Source organism: Ranitomeya imitator, chromosome 1 (genome assembly GCF_032444005.1).
Source record: "Ranitomeya imitator isolate aRanImi1 chromosome 1, aRanImi1.pri, whole genome shotgun sequence".
NCBI classification, from domain to species: Eukaryota; Metazoa; Chordata; class Amphibia; order Anura; family Dendrobatidae; genus Ranitomeya; species Ranitomeya imitator.
In genome coordinates, this window is record NC_091282.1 from 311871345 (window position 1) to 311891084 (window position 19740).

Genomic DNA, 19740 nt, shown 5'->3' on the forward strand with positions numbered 1-19740 from the left:
TGCCGCCCGGGGCGGACCGCCCCCCCCGCACCCCTCTTCCTACGCCACTGCGTCTAACAAAATTTGCATCCTGGAGGGCATTAATCAGAGAGAAAGCATAGAGACTAAAAAATATAAAGGATAGCGGCACACCACTGATGAAAAAATGAAGACAAAAACTTTATTCAGGCATAGCAAGCCATATTAAAAACATGAAATGCCTTATGTGTTTCAGGTGCATGCAGCACCCTTAAGGTACTGCCACACTCAGCGACGCTGCATAGACAGCGAGCCGATCGCTGGAGCGTCTCTGTTTAGGTCGCTGTAGAGACGTCAAACACAGTAACTCCAGAACGATGCAGGAGCGATCCAGTGACGTAACGGCGACTCACTTATCGTTCTCGCTGGTTGTTAGCTTCATGTAAAACATTGCTGGCATCATTGCTTTTGATGTCAAACATGACGATACACGCTGACCTGACGACCAAATACAGTTCTGGACTTCTAGCTCCGACCAGCGATATCACAGCAGGATCCAGATCGCTGCTGCGTGTCAAACACAACGAGATCGCTATCCAGGACGCTGCAACGTCACAGATCGTTGTCATTCTCGTTGTAAAGTTGCTGAGTGTGACGGTACCTTTAGTCATAGGATATACAATTAAAATCACAGCCAGAATAAATATAAATGAACAACCAATCACAGATGGCAAATGATTAATTACATATGCGCAAGGTGTGGATGCAAACACAGCAGCGAAGGGAAAATAAAACAACAAAAAACACATGTCAAAAAAATATAAATTAAATTATTTCTTGAGTTCATGCCCATCGGATATCTTGTGTCCAGCTTTAGAATCCAGAATGCCTCCCTTGAATTCAATAGTTTCTGTTTGTTTCCATCCCAAATAGGATTAAAAATCTTTTCAAATGGGTAAGCGAGGAGTGCCGGGCAGCTCGGTTACATGCCCGCCGTGCCCTGCGGCTCGGAGGAGGGGGCAGGATGAGAGGGGGCACGGGGCTCGCCTCAGCTGCGGCTCTCTCTCCCCCTCGGCCCCCGAGCTGCGGATGCTGAGAGGGGGAACTGGGAGACCCCACAGGAGGCCGGAGACTGAGGCCATGGGAGGCCGCAGGGGAGAGTGCTGACGAGAGGTTCTTGACATCCCTCTTATCATCAGTGTTATTCTCTGCCAATCCAATGCACTCTGAAAGCAAACTGAGCAATCATGGGAAGGCATCTAGCAATGGTGGACAATCACAGCCTGCAAATGTGAGCCAAGGATCCAAAGAGACCGGGCTGCTTGGCCCCAAACCCAGTCACATGTCACCAAGCGGCGTGGGTCTGAAAGCCACACAGAACCAGGGTCCAAACCATGGGAACGGGCAACGGGAACCATCTGGGGAGGTAGCAGAGCAAAAAGATCCAGGAACCCCCTCTCTGGACCCAGAACCCAAAGGAGAGTTACCCCCTCGCAGCAAAAGACGTTGTGTTTTGGAGCGTAAACAGCCGTACAGTGGAGACGAGTGGTGTTCAGGACCGGACAGCGAAGAGGATGAGAAGAATTTATTGATCGCTCACAACTGTAGTGTCAGCGATTCTGCGATATCCGCTCCTACAGTACCAGGATCAGGATCCGCTTCCCTTCCAGGACTCAATGACTCCAGTTCTTCCAGCACACCCCATGGGGCTAACCAAAACTTACACGGAGAGGGAGGCGGGCCAGGAGGTCCGTCCAAGGCGCCCTCACAATACGTTTATGTCTTCACAACGTATTTGGCAAACGCGGCGGCCGAAGCTGTTTTACAAGGCCAAGCAGATACCATTCTGCTCTACCACCAGCAGAAGGTTCCTCGAGCCAAGCTGGATGAGGAAACTCTTCAGAAACAGTCAATCACTCCAGAAACTGTAGTAGAAGATTCTGTGCCCACACTACCACCTTCTACTTCACCCACACCAGCCAGCCATCCAACAAGCGTGCCTATCCAGGCTCCCCCTAATGTGCTCCAAACTGAAGCAGCAGTGGAAGATCCAAAACAAGAATTGACCCCAAACACGACGGGAAATAGCCGTCCCGCCAGTAGTCACTCCAATCCGCCTCCTGTACCTTCTGTCCCATTACCAGTCGATGACCCTGACCTTTTGGAAAGCACGCAAGAGACCGCTGGGACTCTGAACACAGAGATTCTTTCAAGAGAGCAACTTGAGCATCGGGAACGATCGCTTCAGACTTTACGAGATATAGAAAGGCTGTTGCTTCGAAGTGGTGCCGACAGTGAGTCATTATTAAGACACAACACAAGTCCAGTAGAAGGATCTGTACCTTCTCATCCTCAGCCTCATGTACCTTCAAACCCACCAACCCCAGTAAAAAAGTATGAAGAACCCTTGCAATCTATGATAGCACAAACTCAAAATTTGGGAGGTCCAGTGATGGACCAAGAAATGGGAGGTCCTCCATCAGGACCAGACATGGGTCATCAAATGAGTCTGATGATGCAGAGGTTGGGACAAGATAGTCTTACACCAGAGCAGGCTGCATGGAGAAAGCTTCAGGAGGAATATTATGCAGAAAAGAGGAGGAAGGAAGAGCATATGACTATACATGGGAGCTCAGCACCGTGACCTGATCTGATGCTCAGGGGACCTCCGCCACCTTACCACAATAAGCCTGGTGAACAGTGGGCTGGTAATCGGTTGCCTGGATCACTCGAGGGCCAGGAAACCATTCAACTGAGAGGTGCAGGGATGCCATTCCAGGGTCCAAGATTTCCAGGAAGATATGGATTTGTGCAAAACATACCAATGGACAGCATGGGAGTCATGCAAAGAACGGGTAGATGGCCTGAAGATATGACACCAATGGGTGGAGGACAAGGTAGCTTTCCACAAAGTGGTATGGCATACCCTGGGGGAGGGCAAGGAGAAGTGGAGAGATTTTTAAACAATTCTTCCCGTGATGAGTTTTTGAGACAACAGCTCATAGAGAAACATTCACCTGTTATTCAGAGACAGTTGTCAGTACCCAGTGGACAAGGCATAGATATGGAACGAGTCATAATCCAACAGCGTCCAGGTGACCCTTCTATGTTCCAAGGAGATGGACTGGGTGGTGGGTCTACCATTGGCATGGATTTTGGAGGGTCTCGAAACATGGTAAGCCCAATTATGGGACGTCCAGGACCAGGCCGTGAGCTTGAAGCAGGAGGAGGTGGAAACCTGAATATGAACATGAGTGTCAATATGAATATGAACCTTAACCTTCAGATGACACCCCATCAGCAGATGTTATTGTCCCAGAAAATGAGGAATGAGCTAATGAGTTCCCAAGCAGGAGTAGGATCAGAAGAGCTAATTCGGACAGCACGAGTACAAAATGGCGGTGGAATGACAGGCGGTGGCCAGAAGATGGTAGTTCAAGATGGTACACCGACCCCGAATCCTTTATCCTTGATGATGTCTCAGATGTCTAAGTATGCCATGCCCAGCACCACTCCATTGTATCACAATGCTATTAAAACTATTGCTACATCTGATGATGATCTACTACCAGATCGAGTCCTCCTTCCACCTGGTAGCCAGCAAGGCCCTGGGATGAATCCGCCGATCTCCCTGCATTTAAATTTAAGTTCTGCACAAAGTCCAATAGGAAACATTGGTCTCCAAGGACAGTCGCCACTCTCACATGAACCTCCCAATTCAATGCTCAGTTCACCTGGTCCACCTATGCACCCATCAATTAACCCTATTCAGACACCTTTGATGATTCCTGCTGTGACACAGGACTCTTGCTGTCCTGGTCCGCAAATGATGTCCTCCAACCCAATGGTCTTCCCACCACGACTCCAGCCTGGGCTACCACATAATCCATCTTCACAACAAGGAGGTGGAAATAACATCATGCATCAAAACTATCCAGATGAAACACCAAATCAACCTCGCCTGCCACCCAGGATATCTGAACCGTATGGCCCTGGTCTTTCTGCCGTTCTTACAGACCCAGAGCTAGGAGAAGTAATTCGGCCATCACCCAGTGGCATACCTGAATTTGACTTGTCCCGTATCATGCCATCTGAAAAGCCAAGTGGCACTCTGCAGTACTTTCCCAAGGGGAGTACCCAACCCTCAAAACCACATCCTGCTAATATGCATCTCCTTGGCCTCCAGAATATGATGGTTGAGCAACATTCAGGTCGTTCAGGCCCAAGTCTTCCAGGCCCACAGAGAGCCCTGGGAATTCCACCTTTGCACCCTATGGGTAGGACAGGAATGGCGCCTCCATCTCAGACAGCTGAACAGAACTTCATGTTAATGAAGCAGCGGAGTGTGTCCGGAGAAATGTACACCCAAAGTTCCAGTATGTTGTCACCACAGGGTGCTCTTGGTGGGCATTTGCATGGACAACAAAGCATGATGGTTGGACACCAAATGAGACAGCGTAGTATATCCTTGGATACATACATCCCAGGAGCAGGACACTTACCATTTTAGTGTCAGAGACTCACTAGCACCAACCTAGATCTTCCTTCCATGATTCCATTTAAAGATGGCTCTCACGGCTAAACAGTTTATAGTGGCTTCCTTGGATAAAAATCACATTTCTGTGTCAGAAATTATAAAGCAAAGAAAATGTTAGAGGTTGTCCAGTTCTGATGTGTGTCCTGATTGAAGAAGGACTCGTGTATGTTCCACGCAATCCCTTTTGAAAGAGAAGATCATAGCTCAATTTGGCTTTGGTTTATACCAGCATTTCTTTTTCCAGAAAGTCCTAGCAGATTAACCCCTTAGTGACAGAGCCAATTTGGTACTTAATGACCAGGCCAATTTTTGCAATTCTGACCACTGTCACTTTATGAGGTTATAACTCTGGAACGCTTCAACGGATCCCGCTGATTCTGAGACTGTTTTTTCGTGACATATTGTACTTCATGATAGTGGTAACATTTCTTCGATATTACTTGCGATTATTTATGAAAAAAACGGAAATATGGCGAAAATTTTTAAAATTTTGCAATTTTCAAACTTTGTATTTTTATGCCCTTAAATCAGAGAGATATGTCATGAAAAATAGTTAATAAATAACATTTCCCACATGTCTACTTTACATCAGCACAATTTTGGAAACAAAATTTTTTTTTGTTAGGGAGTTTTAAGGGTTAAAAGTTGACCAGCAATTTCTCATTTTTACAACACCATTTTTTTTTAGGGACCACATCACATTTGAAGTCATTTTGAGGGGTCTATATGATAGAAAATAATGAAGTGTGACACCATTCTAAAAACTACACCCCTCAAGGTTCTCAAAACCACATTCAAGAAGTTTATTAACCCTTTACGTGCTTCACAGGAACTGAAACAATGTGGAAGGAAAAAATGAACATTTAACTTTTTTTTGCAAACATCTTACTTCAGAACCATTTTTTTTCACAAGTGTAAAAACAGAAATGTAACCATAAATTTTGTTATGCAATTTCTCCTGAATACGCCAATACCCCATATGTGGGGGTAAACCACTGTTAGGGCGCACCGCAGAACTTAGAAGTGAAGGAGCGCCGTTTGACTTTTTCAATGCAGAATTGGCTGGAATTGAGATCGGACGCCATGTCACATTTAGAGAGCCCCTGATGTACCTAAACAGTGGAAACTCCCCACAAGTGACACCATTTTGGAAACTAGACCCCTTAAGGAACTTATCTAGATGTGTGGTGAGCACTTTGAACCCCCAAGTGCTTCACAGAAGTTTATAACGTAGAGCCGTGAAAATAAAAAATCGCTTTTGTTTACACAAAAATGATCTTGTCGCCCACAAATTCTTATTTTCACAAGGGTAACAGGAGAAATTAGACCACAAAAGTTGTTGTGCAATTTCTCCTGAATACGTCGATACCCCATATGTGAGGGTAAACCACTGTTTGGGCGCACCGCAGAGCTTGGAAGTGAAGGAGCGCCGTTTTACTTTTTCAATGTTGAATTGGCTGGAATTGAGATTGGACGCCATGTCGCGTTTGGAGAGCCCCTGATGTGCCTAAACAGTGGAAACCCCCCACAAGTGACACCATTTTGGAAACTAGACACCTTAAGGAACTTATCTAGATGTGTGGCGCGCACTTTGAACCCCCATGTGCTTCACAGAAGTTTATAACGTAGAGCCGTGAAAAAAAAAAATCGCATTTTTTCTACAAAAATGATCTTTTTGCCCACAAATTTTTATTTTCACAAGGGTAACAGGAGAAATTAGACCACAAAAGTTGTTGTGCAATTTCTCCTGAGTACGCTGATACCCAATATGTGGGGGTAAACCACTTTTAGGGCGCACCGCAGAGCTTGGAAGAGAAGGAGTGCCGTTTTACTTTTTCAATGTAGAATTGGCTGGAATTGAGATTGGACGCCATGTCGCGTTTGGAGAGCCCCTGATGTGCCTAAACAGTGGAAACCCCCCACAAGTGACACCATTTTGGAAACTAGACCCCTTAAGGAACTTATCTAGATGTGTGGTGAGCACTTTGAACCCCCATGTGCTTCACAGAAGTTTATAACGTAGAGCCGTGAAAAAAAAAAATCGCATTTTTTCTACAAAAATGATATTTTTGCCCACAAATTTTTATTTTCACAAGGGTAACAGGAGAAATTAGACCACAAAAGTTGTTGTGCAATTTCTCCTGAGTACGCTGATACCCAATATGTGGGGGTAAACCACTTTTAGGGTGCACCGCAGAGCTTGGAAGAGAAGGAGTGCCGTTTTACTTTTTCAATGTAGAATTGGCTGGAATTGAGATTGGACGCCATGTCACGTTTGGAGAGCCCCTGATGTGCCTAAACAGTGGAAACCCCCCACAAGTGACACCATTTTGGAAACTAGACCCCTTAAGGAACTTATCTAGATGTGTGGTGAGCATTTTGAACCCCCATGTGCTTCACAGAAGTTTATAACGTAGAGCCGTGAAAAAAAAAATTGCATTTTTTCTACAAAAATGATCTTTTTGCCCACAAATTTTTATTTTCACAAGGGTAACAGGAGAAATTAGACCACTAAAGTTGTTGTGCAATTTCTCCTGAGTACGTCGATACCCAATATGTGGGGGTAAACCACTGTTTGGGCGCACCGCAGAGCTTGGAAGAGAAAGAGTGCCGTTTTACTTTTTCAATGTAGAATTGGCTGGAATTGAGATCGGACGCCATGTCGCGTTTGGAGAGCCCCTGATGTGCCTAAACAGTAGAAATCCCCCACAAGTGACCCCATTTTGGAAACTAGACCCCCCATGGAACTTATCTAGATGTGTGGTGAGAACCTTGAATGCCCAAGTGCTTCACAGAAGTTTATAATGCAGAGCCGTGAAAATAAAAAATATTTTTTTTTTCCACAAAAAAGATTTTTTAGCCACCAAATTTTTATTTTCACAAGGGTAACAAGAGAAATTGGACCCCAAAAGTTGTTGTCCAATTTGTCCTGAGTATGCTGGTACCCCATATGTGGGGGTAAACCACTGTTTGGGCGCACGGCAGAGCTCGGAAGGAAGGAGCGCCGTTTTGGAATGCAGACTTTGATAGAATGGTCTGCGGGTATTATGTTGCGTTTGCAGAGCCCCTGATGTACCTAACCAGTAGAAACCCTCCACAAGTGACCCCATTTTGGAAACTAGACCCCCCAAGGAACTTATCTAGATGTGTGGTGAGAACTTTGAATGCCCAAGTGCTTCACAGAAGTTTAGAATGCAGAGTCGTGAAAATAAAAAATATTTTTTTTTCCACAAAAAAGATATTGTAGCCCCCAAGTTTTTATTTTCACAAGGGTAACAGGAGAAATTGGACTGCAATAGTTGTTGTCCAATTTATCCCGAGTATGCTGATGCACCATATGTGGGGGTAAACCACTGTTTGTGCGCACGGCAGAGCTCGGAAGGGAAGGAGCGCCTTTTTGGAATGCAGACTTTGATAGAATGGTCTGTGGGCATTATGTTGCGATTGCAGAGCCCCTGATGTACCTAAACTGTAGTAACCCCCCACAAGTGACCCCATTTTGGAAACTAGACCCCCCAAGGAACTTATCTAGATGTGTGGTGAGAACTTTGAATGCCCAAGTGCTTCACAGAAGTTTAGAATGCAGAGTCGTGAAAATAAAAAATATTTTTTTTTTTCACAAAAAAGATTTTGTAGCCCCCAAGTTTTTATTTTCACAAGGGTAACAAGAGAAATTGGACCCCAGATGTTGTTGTCCAATTTATCCCGAGTACGCTGATGCCCCATATGTGGGGGTAACCCACTGTTTGGGCGCACGGCAGAGCTCAGAAGGGAGGGAGCACCATTTGACTTTTTGAGCGCAAAATTGGCTGTCGTGTTTGGAGACCCACTGATGTACCTAAACAGTGGAAACCCCCCAATTCTAGCTCCAACCCTAACCCCAACACACCCCTAACCCTAATCCCAACCTCATCCATAATCCTAATCACTAACCCTAACCATAATCACAACCCTTACCCCAAAACAACCCTAATGTCAACCCTAACCATAACCCTAATCAAAACCCTAAATCCAACACACCCCTAATCCTAATCTCAACCCTAACCTCAAACCTAACCCTAATCCCAATACACCCCTAATCACAACCCTATCCTTAACCCTAATCCCAAACCTAACCCTAATCCCAAGCGTAACCCTAATGCCAACCCTAACCCTAATACCAACCCTAATCCAAACCCTAACCCTAATCCCAGCTCTAACCCTAACTTTAGCCCCAACCCTAGCCCTAACTTTAGCCCCAACCCTAACCCTAGCCCTAGGGCTACTTTCACACTTGCGTTGTTTGGCATTCCGTCGCAATCCGTCTTTTTGGACAAGAAACGGATCCTGCAAATGTGCCCGCAGGATGCGTTTTTTGCCCATAGACTTGTATTGCCGACGGATCGTGACCGATGGCCACACGTCGCGTCCGTCGTGCACTGGATCAGTTGTGTTTTGGCGGAGCGTCGGCACAAAAAAACGTTCAATGAAACGTTTTTTTGTACGTCGCATCCGCCATTTCTGACCGCGCATGCGTGGCCGTAACTCCGCCCCCTCCTCCCCAGGACATAGATTGGGCAGCGGATGTGTTGAAAAACTACAGCTGCTGCCCACGTTGTGCACAATTTTCACAACGTGCGTCGGTATGTCGGGCCGACGCATTGCGATGGCCCCGTACCGACGTAAGTGTGAAAGAAGCCTAACCCTAAGTTTAGCCCCAACCCTAACCCTAAATTTAGCCCCAACCCTAACCCTAAATTTAGCCCCAACCCTAGCCCTAACCCTAGCCCTACCTCTAACCCTACCCCTAACCCTACCCCTAACCCTAACCCTACCCCTAACCCTACCCCTAACCCTACCCCTAACCCTACCCCTACCCCTACCCCTAACCCTACCCCTAACCCTAACCCTACCCCTAATTTTAGCCCCAACTGCTGTTCTCCTGCCGGCCGGCAGATGGAGACAGATGGCGGGCGCACTGGGCATGCGTCCGCCATGTTCTGCTGCCGGCGGCCAGGAGGAGCAGCAAGAGGATCCAGGGACCTAGGTGAGTATGCTAGGGTCCCCGAATCCCCCTATTTCTCTGTCCTCTGATGTGCGATCACATCAGAGGACAGAGAATTACACTTTACTTTTTTTTTTTTTTTTTTTTTTGCGGTCGCCGGTAAACAGTTAATTACCGGCGATCGCAAAACAGGGGTCGGTAATACCGACCCCGATCATGCTCTTTGGGGTCTCGGCTACCCTCGGCAGCCGAGACCCCAAAGATTCTCCCGGTGCCGGCCGGCAGGCGCACTGCGCATGCGCCCGCCATTTTGAAGATGGCGGCGCCCACCGGGAGACACGAGGAGCATCGGGGGAGCTAGGTGAGTATTGGGGGGCCACCTGGGACCCTTTTTCTCTGTCCTCCGATGTGCGATCACATCGGAGGACAGAGAAATTAAAAAGAGATCGCTTTTTTTTTTTTTTGCGATCGCCGGTAAACGGTTAATTACCGGCGATCGCAAATGCGGGGTGGGTTAAAAAACCCCCGAATCATGTTCTCTGGGGTCTCGGCTACCCTCGGCAGCCGAGACCCCGGAGAAAATCGGCCTCTGGGGGGCGCTATGGACTTTTTCCACAGCGCCGTTAATTAACGGCGCTGTGGTTTAAGTACCCTTAGCGGCCGCCGTTAACAGGCGTATCGGCGGTCGCTAAGGGGTTAAGATAGTATGTCCTTCTTGAAAGGAGAACTGTGGGGACTGTTACTTGTAAAATTCACCATTTTTCAAAAGATGAGCGAGCACAAAAACATTTTTCTGTAATAAAACTGTGTGAATTGTTGGAAAAAAAAAAAAAATCTTTTCAAATGCATAAAAAGCAAAATGTGTGACGTCTCCTTGGTGAATATTCACAAAGTATTTTGAGGTACTGGAAAAGCCGCATTTTTGTTTTGAATGTTGGCTAGATGTTCAGTTATTAGTGTTGAGCATTCCGATACCGCAAGTATCGGGTATCGGCCGATACTTGCGATATCGGAATTCCGATACCGAGTTCCGATACTTTTGTGGTATCGGGAATCGGTATCGGATCCATATTAATGTGTAAAATGAAGAATTAAAATAAAAAATATTGATATATTCACCTCTCCGGAGGCCCCTGGACATCACCGCTGGTAACCGGCAGCCTTCTTTGTTTAAAATGAGCACGTTTAGGGACTTCCATGACCTCACGGCTTCTGATTGGTCGCGTGGCGGTCACATGAGCGGCACGCGACCAATCAGAAGCCGTGACGTCATTCTCAGGTCCTAAACGCGCTCATTTTAAGCAAAGAAGGCTGCCGGTTACCAGCGGTGATGTCCAGGGGCCTCCGGAGAGGTAATTATATCAATATTTTTTATTTTAATTCTTTATTTTACACATTAATATGGATCCCAGGGCCTGAAGGAGAGTTTCCTCTCCTTCAGACCCTGGGAACCATCAGGATACCTTCCGATACTTGGTGTCCCATTGACTTGTATTGGTATCGGGTATCGGTATCGGTGATATCCGATACTTTTCGGGTATCGGCCGATACTATCCGATACCGATACTTTCAAGTATCGGACGGTATCGCTCAACACTATCAGTTATGCGTTTCTTAATTTTTCGTGTAGTGCAACCAACACATTGCATTTTGCACGACAAACAACGAATGCAGTATATTACATATTGTGTGTCACAATTCATGCAAGATGTAATCTTCTGTGAAAAAACTGAAAAAGTAATAATAGGTTTAGTTTTATAAAGTACGTAAACACACACATTGCCATGATTACCAGCACATTTGTAAAAACCAGTAGTAGACAACCAGGATTTAGGAGTAGAATGTTGTTTGAGAACACTAGGAGAAAGAGCATTGCCTAAACTGTAACCTTTAATTGTTACAGATCTGCAGCCATTCCAGGTAATTTGACGGAATTTGTCATCCCGATTAACTACAGGAAAATATTTTTTCACTATATTTTTTATTAAGTGAAATATAGGGTGTGGAAAATGTAATAATGGAATCTGAATCAGTAGGGGGAAGGGCTCTGGTGGATGAAAGGGATCTAGGTTGTCTGCAAACCTTGTTGAAAGCTTCTCTGATATCATAACAATTATAACCTCTATCTATCAAACGTTCAGTGTCCACATGACTTTCCTGTAAAAAAAATATTCTGATTAGAACATAGATGTTGATTCTGTTAAACTTACCATAAGGGATCGCCTTTCGAAGGAAGAAAGAAGTAGAGAATTTCCTGAATTACCTATTCTGTATGCCGAAGTATGTATCTTATGTAAAATGGAATCACCTGTTAACAATGCATCCAAAAAAGTAATTTTGTGCCTACACCACTGATGGTAAAAGATACATTTAAATCATTGGTATTAAGATACATATGACATTTTTCCAGATCTGCTGTAGATCCCTGCCATGTAAAGATCAGATCATCCACATATTTGCCAAACCATTATACAGTGCCTTGCGTAAAGTATTCGGCTCCCTGGAACTTTTCAACCTTTTCCAACATATCATGCTTCAAACATAAAGATAATAAATGTAATGTTTTGGTGAAGAATCAACAAGTGGAACACAATTGTGAAGTTGAAAGAAACTTATTGGTTATTTAAAATTTTTGTGGAAAATTAAAAACTGAAAAGGGGGGCGTGCAATATTATTCGGCCCCTTTACTTTCAGTGCAGCAAACTCACACCAGAACTTCATTGTGGATCTCTGAATGATCCAATGTTGTCCTAAATGCCTAATGATGATAAATATAATCCACCTGTGTGTAATCAAGTCTCCGTATAAATGCACCTGCCCTGTAATAGTCTCAGGGTTCTGCTTGAAGCACAGAGAGCATCATGAAGACCAAGGAACACAACAGGCAGGTCCGTGATACTGTTGTGAGAAGTTTAAAGCCGGATTTGGATACAAAATGATTTCCAAAATTTTAAACATCCCAAGGAGCACTGTGCAAGTGATCATATTGAAATGGAAAGAGTTTCATACCACTGCAATTCTACCAAGACCCGCAGTCCCTCTAAACTTTCATCTCAAACAAGGAGAAGACTGATCAGAGATGCAGTCAAGAGGCCCATGATCACTCTGGATGAACTTCAGAGATCTACAGCTGAGGTGGGACAGTCTTCATAAAGGACAGATTTGTGCAGTGTACGACTGATTGTTGTCCTATGGACAGAGTGGCAAGAAGAAAACCATTTCTCAAAGCTATCCATAAAAAATATAATTTAAATTTTGCAACAAGCCACCTGGGAGACACACCAAACATGTGGAAGAAGGTGCTCTGGTCAGATAAAACCAAAATCAAACTTTTTAGTAACAATGCCAAACGATATGTTTGGCGTAAAGGCAACACAGCTCATCACCTTGAACACACCATCCCCACTGTCAAACATGGTGGTGGCAGAATCATGGTTTGGGCCTGCTTTTCTTCAGCAGGGACAGGGAACATGGTTAAAATTGATGGGAAGATGGATGGAGCCAAATCCAGGACCATTCTTGAAGTAAACCTGTTGGAGTCTGCAAAAGACTTGAGACTGGGACAGAGATTTTTCTTCCAACAAGACAATGATCCCAAACATAAAGCAAAATCTACAATGGAATGGTTCACAAATAAACATATCCAGGTGTAAGAATGGCCAAGTTAATGTCCAACCTCAATCCCATCGAGAATCTGTGGAAAGAGCTGTAAACTGCTGATCACAAACGATCTCCATCAAACCTCACTGAGCTCAAGCTGTTTGCTAAGGAAGAATGGGCAAGAACTTCAGTCTCTCGATGTACAAAACTGATAGAGACATACCCCAAGCGACTTGCAGCTGTAAGCGCAGCAAATGGTGGTGCAACAAAATATTAACTTCTTCATGACCCAGCCTATTTTGACCTTAATGACCTGGCCATTTTTTGCAATTCTAACCAGTGTCCTTTATGAGGTAATAACTCAGGAACACCTCAATGGATCCTAGCGATTCTGAGACTATTTTTTGTGACATATTGGGCTTCATGTTAGGCCGGCGTCACACTAGAGTTTTACGGACGTATGAGTTGCGCAAAAACTATGCATTGCACACGGACCAATGTTTCTCTATGGGGCAGCTCCTATCTGCCGTATATGTCTCAGCTGTATTTTACAGGCGTAAAAAATTGCAGCATGCTGCGTTTGTCAGCGTATTGTGCAAGAAATCGGTCCATGCGTGTGACTTGCGAGAAATACGTACCGATGTTTTATAGAAAAGCCTGCATTTCAGCGTACACAGTAAAATCACACTGACAGGTTAGAATAGAATAGATAGAATAGATGTCTACACATAGTATAGGTACATATATGAATATGTGTGTGTCATCGAGACACACATATATATATATATTTTATAAATATATATATATACAGTGGGGCAAAAAAGTATTTAGTCAGTCAGCAATAGTGCAAGTTCCACCACTTAAAAAGATGAGAGGCGTCTGTAATTTACATCATAGGTAGACCTCAACTATGGGAGACAAACTGAGAAAAAAAAATCCAGAAAATCACATTGTCTGTTTTTTTAACATTTTATTTGCATATTATGGTGGAAAATAAGTATTTGGTCAGAAACAAAATTTCATCTCAATACTTTGTAATATATCCTTTGTTGGCAATGACAGAGGTCAAACGTTTTCTGTAAGTCTTCACAAGGTTGCCACACACTGTTGTTGGTATGCTGGCCCATTCCTCCATGCAGATCTTCTCTAGAGCAGTGATGTTTTTGGCTTTTCGCTTGGCAACACGGACTTTCAACTCCCTTCAAAGGTTTTCTATAGGGTTGAGATCTGGAGACTGGCTAGGCCACTCCAGGACCTTGAAATGCTTCTTACGAAGCCACTCCTTTGTTGCCCTGGCGGTGTGCTTTGGATCATTGTCATGTTGAAAGACCCAGCCACGTTTCATCTTCAACGCCCTTGCTGATGGAAGGAGGTTTGCACTCAAAATCTCACGATACATGGCCCCATTCATTCTTTCATGTACCTGGATCAGTCGTCCTGGCCCCTTTGCAGAGAAACAGCCCCAAAGCATGATGTTTCCACCACCATGCTTTTCAGTAGGTATGGTGTTTGATGGATGCAACTCAGTATTCTTTTTCCTCCAAACATGACAAGTTGTGCTTCTACCAAACAGTTCCAGTTTGATTTCATCAGACCATAGGACATTCTCCCAAAACTTCTCTGGATCATCCAAATGCTCTCTAGCAAACTTCAGACGGGCCCGGACATGTACTGGCTTAAGCAGTGGGACACGTCTGGCACTGCCAGATCTGAGTCCATGGTGGCGTAGTGTGTTACTTATGGTAGGCCTTGTTACATTGGTCCCAGCTCTCTGCAGTTCATTCACTAGGTCCCCCCGCATGGTTCTGGGATTTTTGCTCACCGTTCTTGTGATCATTTTGACCCCACGGGGTGGGATTTTGCGTAGAGCCCCAGATCGAGGGAGATTATCAGTGGTCTTGTATGTCTTCCATTTTCTAATTATTGCTCCCACTGTCGATTTTTTCACTCCAAGCTGGTTGGCTATTGCAGATTCAGTCTTCCCAGCCTGGTGCAGGGCTACAATTTTGTTTCTGGTGTCCTTTGACAGCTCTTTGGTCTTCACCATAGTGGAGTTTGGAGTCAGACTGTTTGAGGGTGTGCACAGGTGTCTTTTTATACTGATAACAAGTTTAAACAGGTGCCATTACTACAGGTAATGAGTGGAGGAAAGAGGAGACTCTTAAAGAAGAAGTTACAGGTCTGTGAGAGCCTGAAATCTTGATTGTTTGTTTCTGACCAAATACTTATTTTCCACCATAATATGCAAATAAAATGTTAAAAAAACAGACAATGTGATTTTCTGGATTTTTTTTTCTCAGTTTGTCTCCCATAGTTGAGGTCTACCTATGATGTAAATTACAGACGCCTCTCATCTTTTTAAGTGGTGGAACTTGCACTATTGCTGACTGACTAAATACTTTTTTGCCCCACTGTATATATATATATATTTAATTCAGTGCTAGATAGCAGAAAAGTCGGTAATTCAATTGCCAGCTTTTGCTATCTGCTTCCCAAACCCGACAGGATATGAGACATGGTTTACATACTGTACAATAAACCATTTCATATCCCTTATTTTTTTACATATTCTTCACTACTAATGTTAGAAGTGTATGTGTGCACAATTTTTGCGTTTATTTGTGAAAAAATTGGAAATTTGGCGAAAATTTTGAACATTTTGCAATTTTCTAATTTTGAATTTTTATTTTGTTAAACCAGAGAGTTATGTGACACAAAATAGTTAAAAAATAACATTTCCCACATGTCTACTTTACATCTGCACAATTTTGGACACAAAATATTTTTGTTAGGAAGCTATAAGGGTTAAATGTTGACCAGCAATTTCTCATTTTTACAACAAAATTTACAAAACCCTTTTTTTAGGGACCACCTCACATTTGAAGTCAGTTTGAGGGGTTTATATGACGGAAAATACCCCAAAGAGACGCCATTCCTAAAACTGCACCCCTTATGGTGTTTAAAACCACATTTCAGTTGTTTCACAGCAGCAGAAGCAACATGCAACATGGAAGAAAAAAATGAACATTTAACTTTTTAGTCCCAAAAATGATCTTATAGCAACATTTTTATTATTTTCCCAAGTGTAAAAGGAAAAAGTGGACCCCAAAAGTTGTTGTCCAATTTGTCCAAGTATGCTGAAATCCCATATATGTGGTGGGGAACCACTGTTTGGGCGCACGGGAGGGCTCGGAAGGGAAGGAGCGCCATTTGACTTTATGAATGGAAAATTAGTTCCAATCGTTAACGGACACCATGTCGCGTTTGGAAAGCCCCTGTGTGCCTAAACATTGGACCACCTCCACAAGTGACCCCATTTTGGAAACTAGACCCCACAAGGAACTGATCTCAATGTGTGGTGAGCACTTTGAACCACCAAGTGCTATACAAATTGATCCATAAATATGAAAAAGTACTTTTTTTTCACAAAACTTTTTTAGCCTCAATTTTTTCATTTTCTCATGGGTGACAGGATAAAATGGACTCTAAAATTTGTTGGGCAATTTGTTGGGCCGATACCTATATGTGGGGAGGAAACCACTGTTTGGGCGCATGGCAAGGCTCGGAAGGGAAGGAGCACCATTTGACTTTTTGAATGGAAAATTAGCTCCAATCGCTAGCGGACAGCCCCAGTGCACCTAAACATTGGAGTCCCCCACAAGTGACTCCATTTTGGAAACTTGACCTCCCAAGAAACTAATCTAGATGTGTGGTGAGCACTTTGAACCCCCCAGTGCTTCACAGAAGTTGATAATGCAGAGCCGTGAAAAAAAAATCTTTTTTTTCCTCAAAATTTATTTTTTAGCCAGCAATTTTTTATTTTCACAAGGGTAACAGGAGATATTGGACCCTAAAAGTTGTTGTCTATTTTGTCCTGAGTAAGTTGGTACCCCACATGGGAGGAACCACTGTTTGGGCACACGTCGGGGCTCGGAAGGGAAGTAGTGACATTTTGAAATGCAGACTTTGATGGAATGGTCTGCGGGCATCATGTTATGTTTGCAGAGCCCCTGATGTGCCTAAACAGTAGAAACCCTCCACAAGTGACCCCATTTTGGAAACTAGGCCCCCCAAGGAACTTATCTAGATGTGTGGTGACCACTTTTTACCCCCAAGTGCTTAAGAGAAGTTTATAACGCAGAGCCGTGAAAATGAAAAATCTTTTTTTTTCAAAAATGATTTTTTTTTAGCCCGCAATTTTTTATTTTTACAAAAGTAACATGAGAAGTTGGACTGCAAAAGTTGTTGTCCAGTTTGTCCTGTGTACGCTGATACCCCATATGTGGGGCTAAACCACTGTTTGGGCACACGTCGGGGCTCGGAAGGGAAGTAGTGATGTTTTGGAATGCAGACTTTGATGGAATGGTCTGTGGGCGTCATGTCGCATTTGGAGACCCCATGATGTACCTAAACAGTGGAAAAACCCCAATTCTAACTCCAACCCTAACCCCAACATACCCCTAATCCTACCCCTAATCCAAGCCCTACCCCTACCCTAACCCTACCCCCAACCCTAATCTACCCCTAACCCTTCCCCTAACCCTAATTCCAACCCTATTCCCAACCCTAACCCTACCCCTAACCTCAATCCTAACCATACCCCTAATCTCAACCCTACCCCTACCCCTATTCCCAACCCTACTCCTAACCTCATCCCTACTCCAAACCCTACCCCTAATCATAGCCCCATCCCTAACCCTAACCCTACCCCTAATCCCAACCCTACCCCTACTCCTAATTTTAGCCCCAACCTTAACCCTAATGGGAAAACTGGCGCAGGGGGGTGATCACCGGGGCAGGGGGAGAACAGCGTCGCAGGGGGATAAGCATCGCAGGGGAAGATCTGCATCACAGGGGGAGATCAGCGGGGCAGGGGGGAGATCAGCGTCGCAGGGGGATAAGCATCGCAGGGGAAGATCTGCATCACAGGGGGAGATCAGCGGGGCAGGGGGGAGATCAGCGTCGCATGGGAGAGATCAGTGTCACAGAGGGGAGATCAGCATTGCAGGGAGGAGATGAGCATCGCAGGGGGACATCAGTGGGGCAGGAGGGAGATCAGCATCACAGGGGGAGATCAGCATCACAGGGGGAAGATCATCGAGGCATGGGGGAGATCAGGGTCGCGGGGGGAGATCAGCGTGCAGGGGGGAGATCAGCATCGCAGGGGGGTGATCAGGGGGTGATCAGGGGGCAGGGGGTGATCACTAGGGCGGGGGCTGATCCCCAGGGCAGGAGGGGGCTGTCAGGTGCGGAAGGGGCTGAGGATATGCAGGAGGATATGGAGCCAGCAGCAGCAGGTGGAGGTGATCAGGGGGTGATCACCGATGAAGGGGAGAGGGGTGATTGGACGGCAGGGGCAGCAGAGGGGAGTACCTGGCGTCGGTGGTCATGATGGTGATCGAGGTGAGTATGTGGCGGGGAAGCCAGCAGGCACCTCGCTGTTCAGCTTCCATGGACACCATGAAGCTGGACAGCGAGGCAACCATCACTCACTCCGCCCCTCCACGTCTGAATGGAGAGATAGCATCACATGGATGCTAGCTCCAATCAGATCTGGGGGGTGGTGGCAAAAAAGGTCACCAGAGTGATCGTAGCCAAGGGTGCCCCCCCGGGCTAAAGTACAAGTCCCCCTGTACCTGCAGGTTGGGTGAAATTTGAGTTAACCCTTTCACCCTGTGACACAGCATATGCGTCACAGGTCAGATTGGCACCGACTTTCACAACGCAAACGCTGTGTCACAGGTCGGGAAGGGGTTTTAAGTTAAAGGGGCCGAATGATATTGCACGCCCACTTTTCAGTTTTTGATTTTCCACAAAAATTTAAAATAACCAATAAATTACGTTCAACTTCACAATTGTGTTGATTCTTCACAAAAAATTTACATTTGGTATCTTTATGTTTGAAGCATGATATGTGGGAAAAAGTTGAAAAGTTCCAGGGAGCCGAATTACAAATAGAATGGGGGAAATAAGTATTTGATCCCTTGCTGATTTTGTAAGTTTGCCCACTGACAAAGACATGAACAGTCTATAATTTTAAGGGTAGGTTAATTTTAACATTGAGAGATGGGATATCAAAGATAAAATGCAGAAAATCACATTGTATAAATTATATAAATTTATTTGTATTATGCAGTGAGAAAAAAATATTTGATCCCTCTGGCAACCAAGACTTAATACTTGTTGGTTAAACCAGCAGTCAAACGTGTTTTGTAGTTGATGACGAGGTTTGCGCATAAGTTAGGAGGAATTTTGGTCCACTCCTCTTTGCAGATAATCCCTAAATCATTAAGATTTTGAGGCTGTCACTTGGCAACACGGAGCTTCAACGTCCTCCATAAGTTTTCTATGGGATTAAGGTCTGGAAACTGACTAAGCCATTCCATGTCCTTAGAGTGCTTCTTTTTCAGCCAATCGTTTGTTGCCTTGGCTGTATATTTTGGGTCATCATCTTGCTGGAAGATCCAGCTACGACCCATTTTTATTGTCCTGTGGAGGGAAGGAAGTTGTCACTCAGGATTTTATGGTACATGGCTCCATCCATTCTCCCATTGATGCAGTGAAGTAGTACTGTGCCCTTAGCAGAGAATCACCCCAAAACATAATGTTTACACCTCCATGCTTGACAGTGGGGACTGTGTTCTTTGGGTCATAGGCAGCA

At 44.8% G+C, this 19740-nt stretch overlaps 1 pseudogene; it reads left to right on the forward strand.

Moving 5' to 3' along the window:
* The first annotated feature begins 930 nt into the window (after window positions 1–930).
* Window positions 931–4636, forward strand: LOC138670807 (B-cell CLL/lymphoma 9-like protein pseudogene; annotated as a pseudogene).
* The last annotated feature ends 15104 nt before the right edge of the window (window positions 4637–19740 follow it).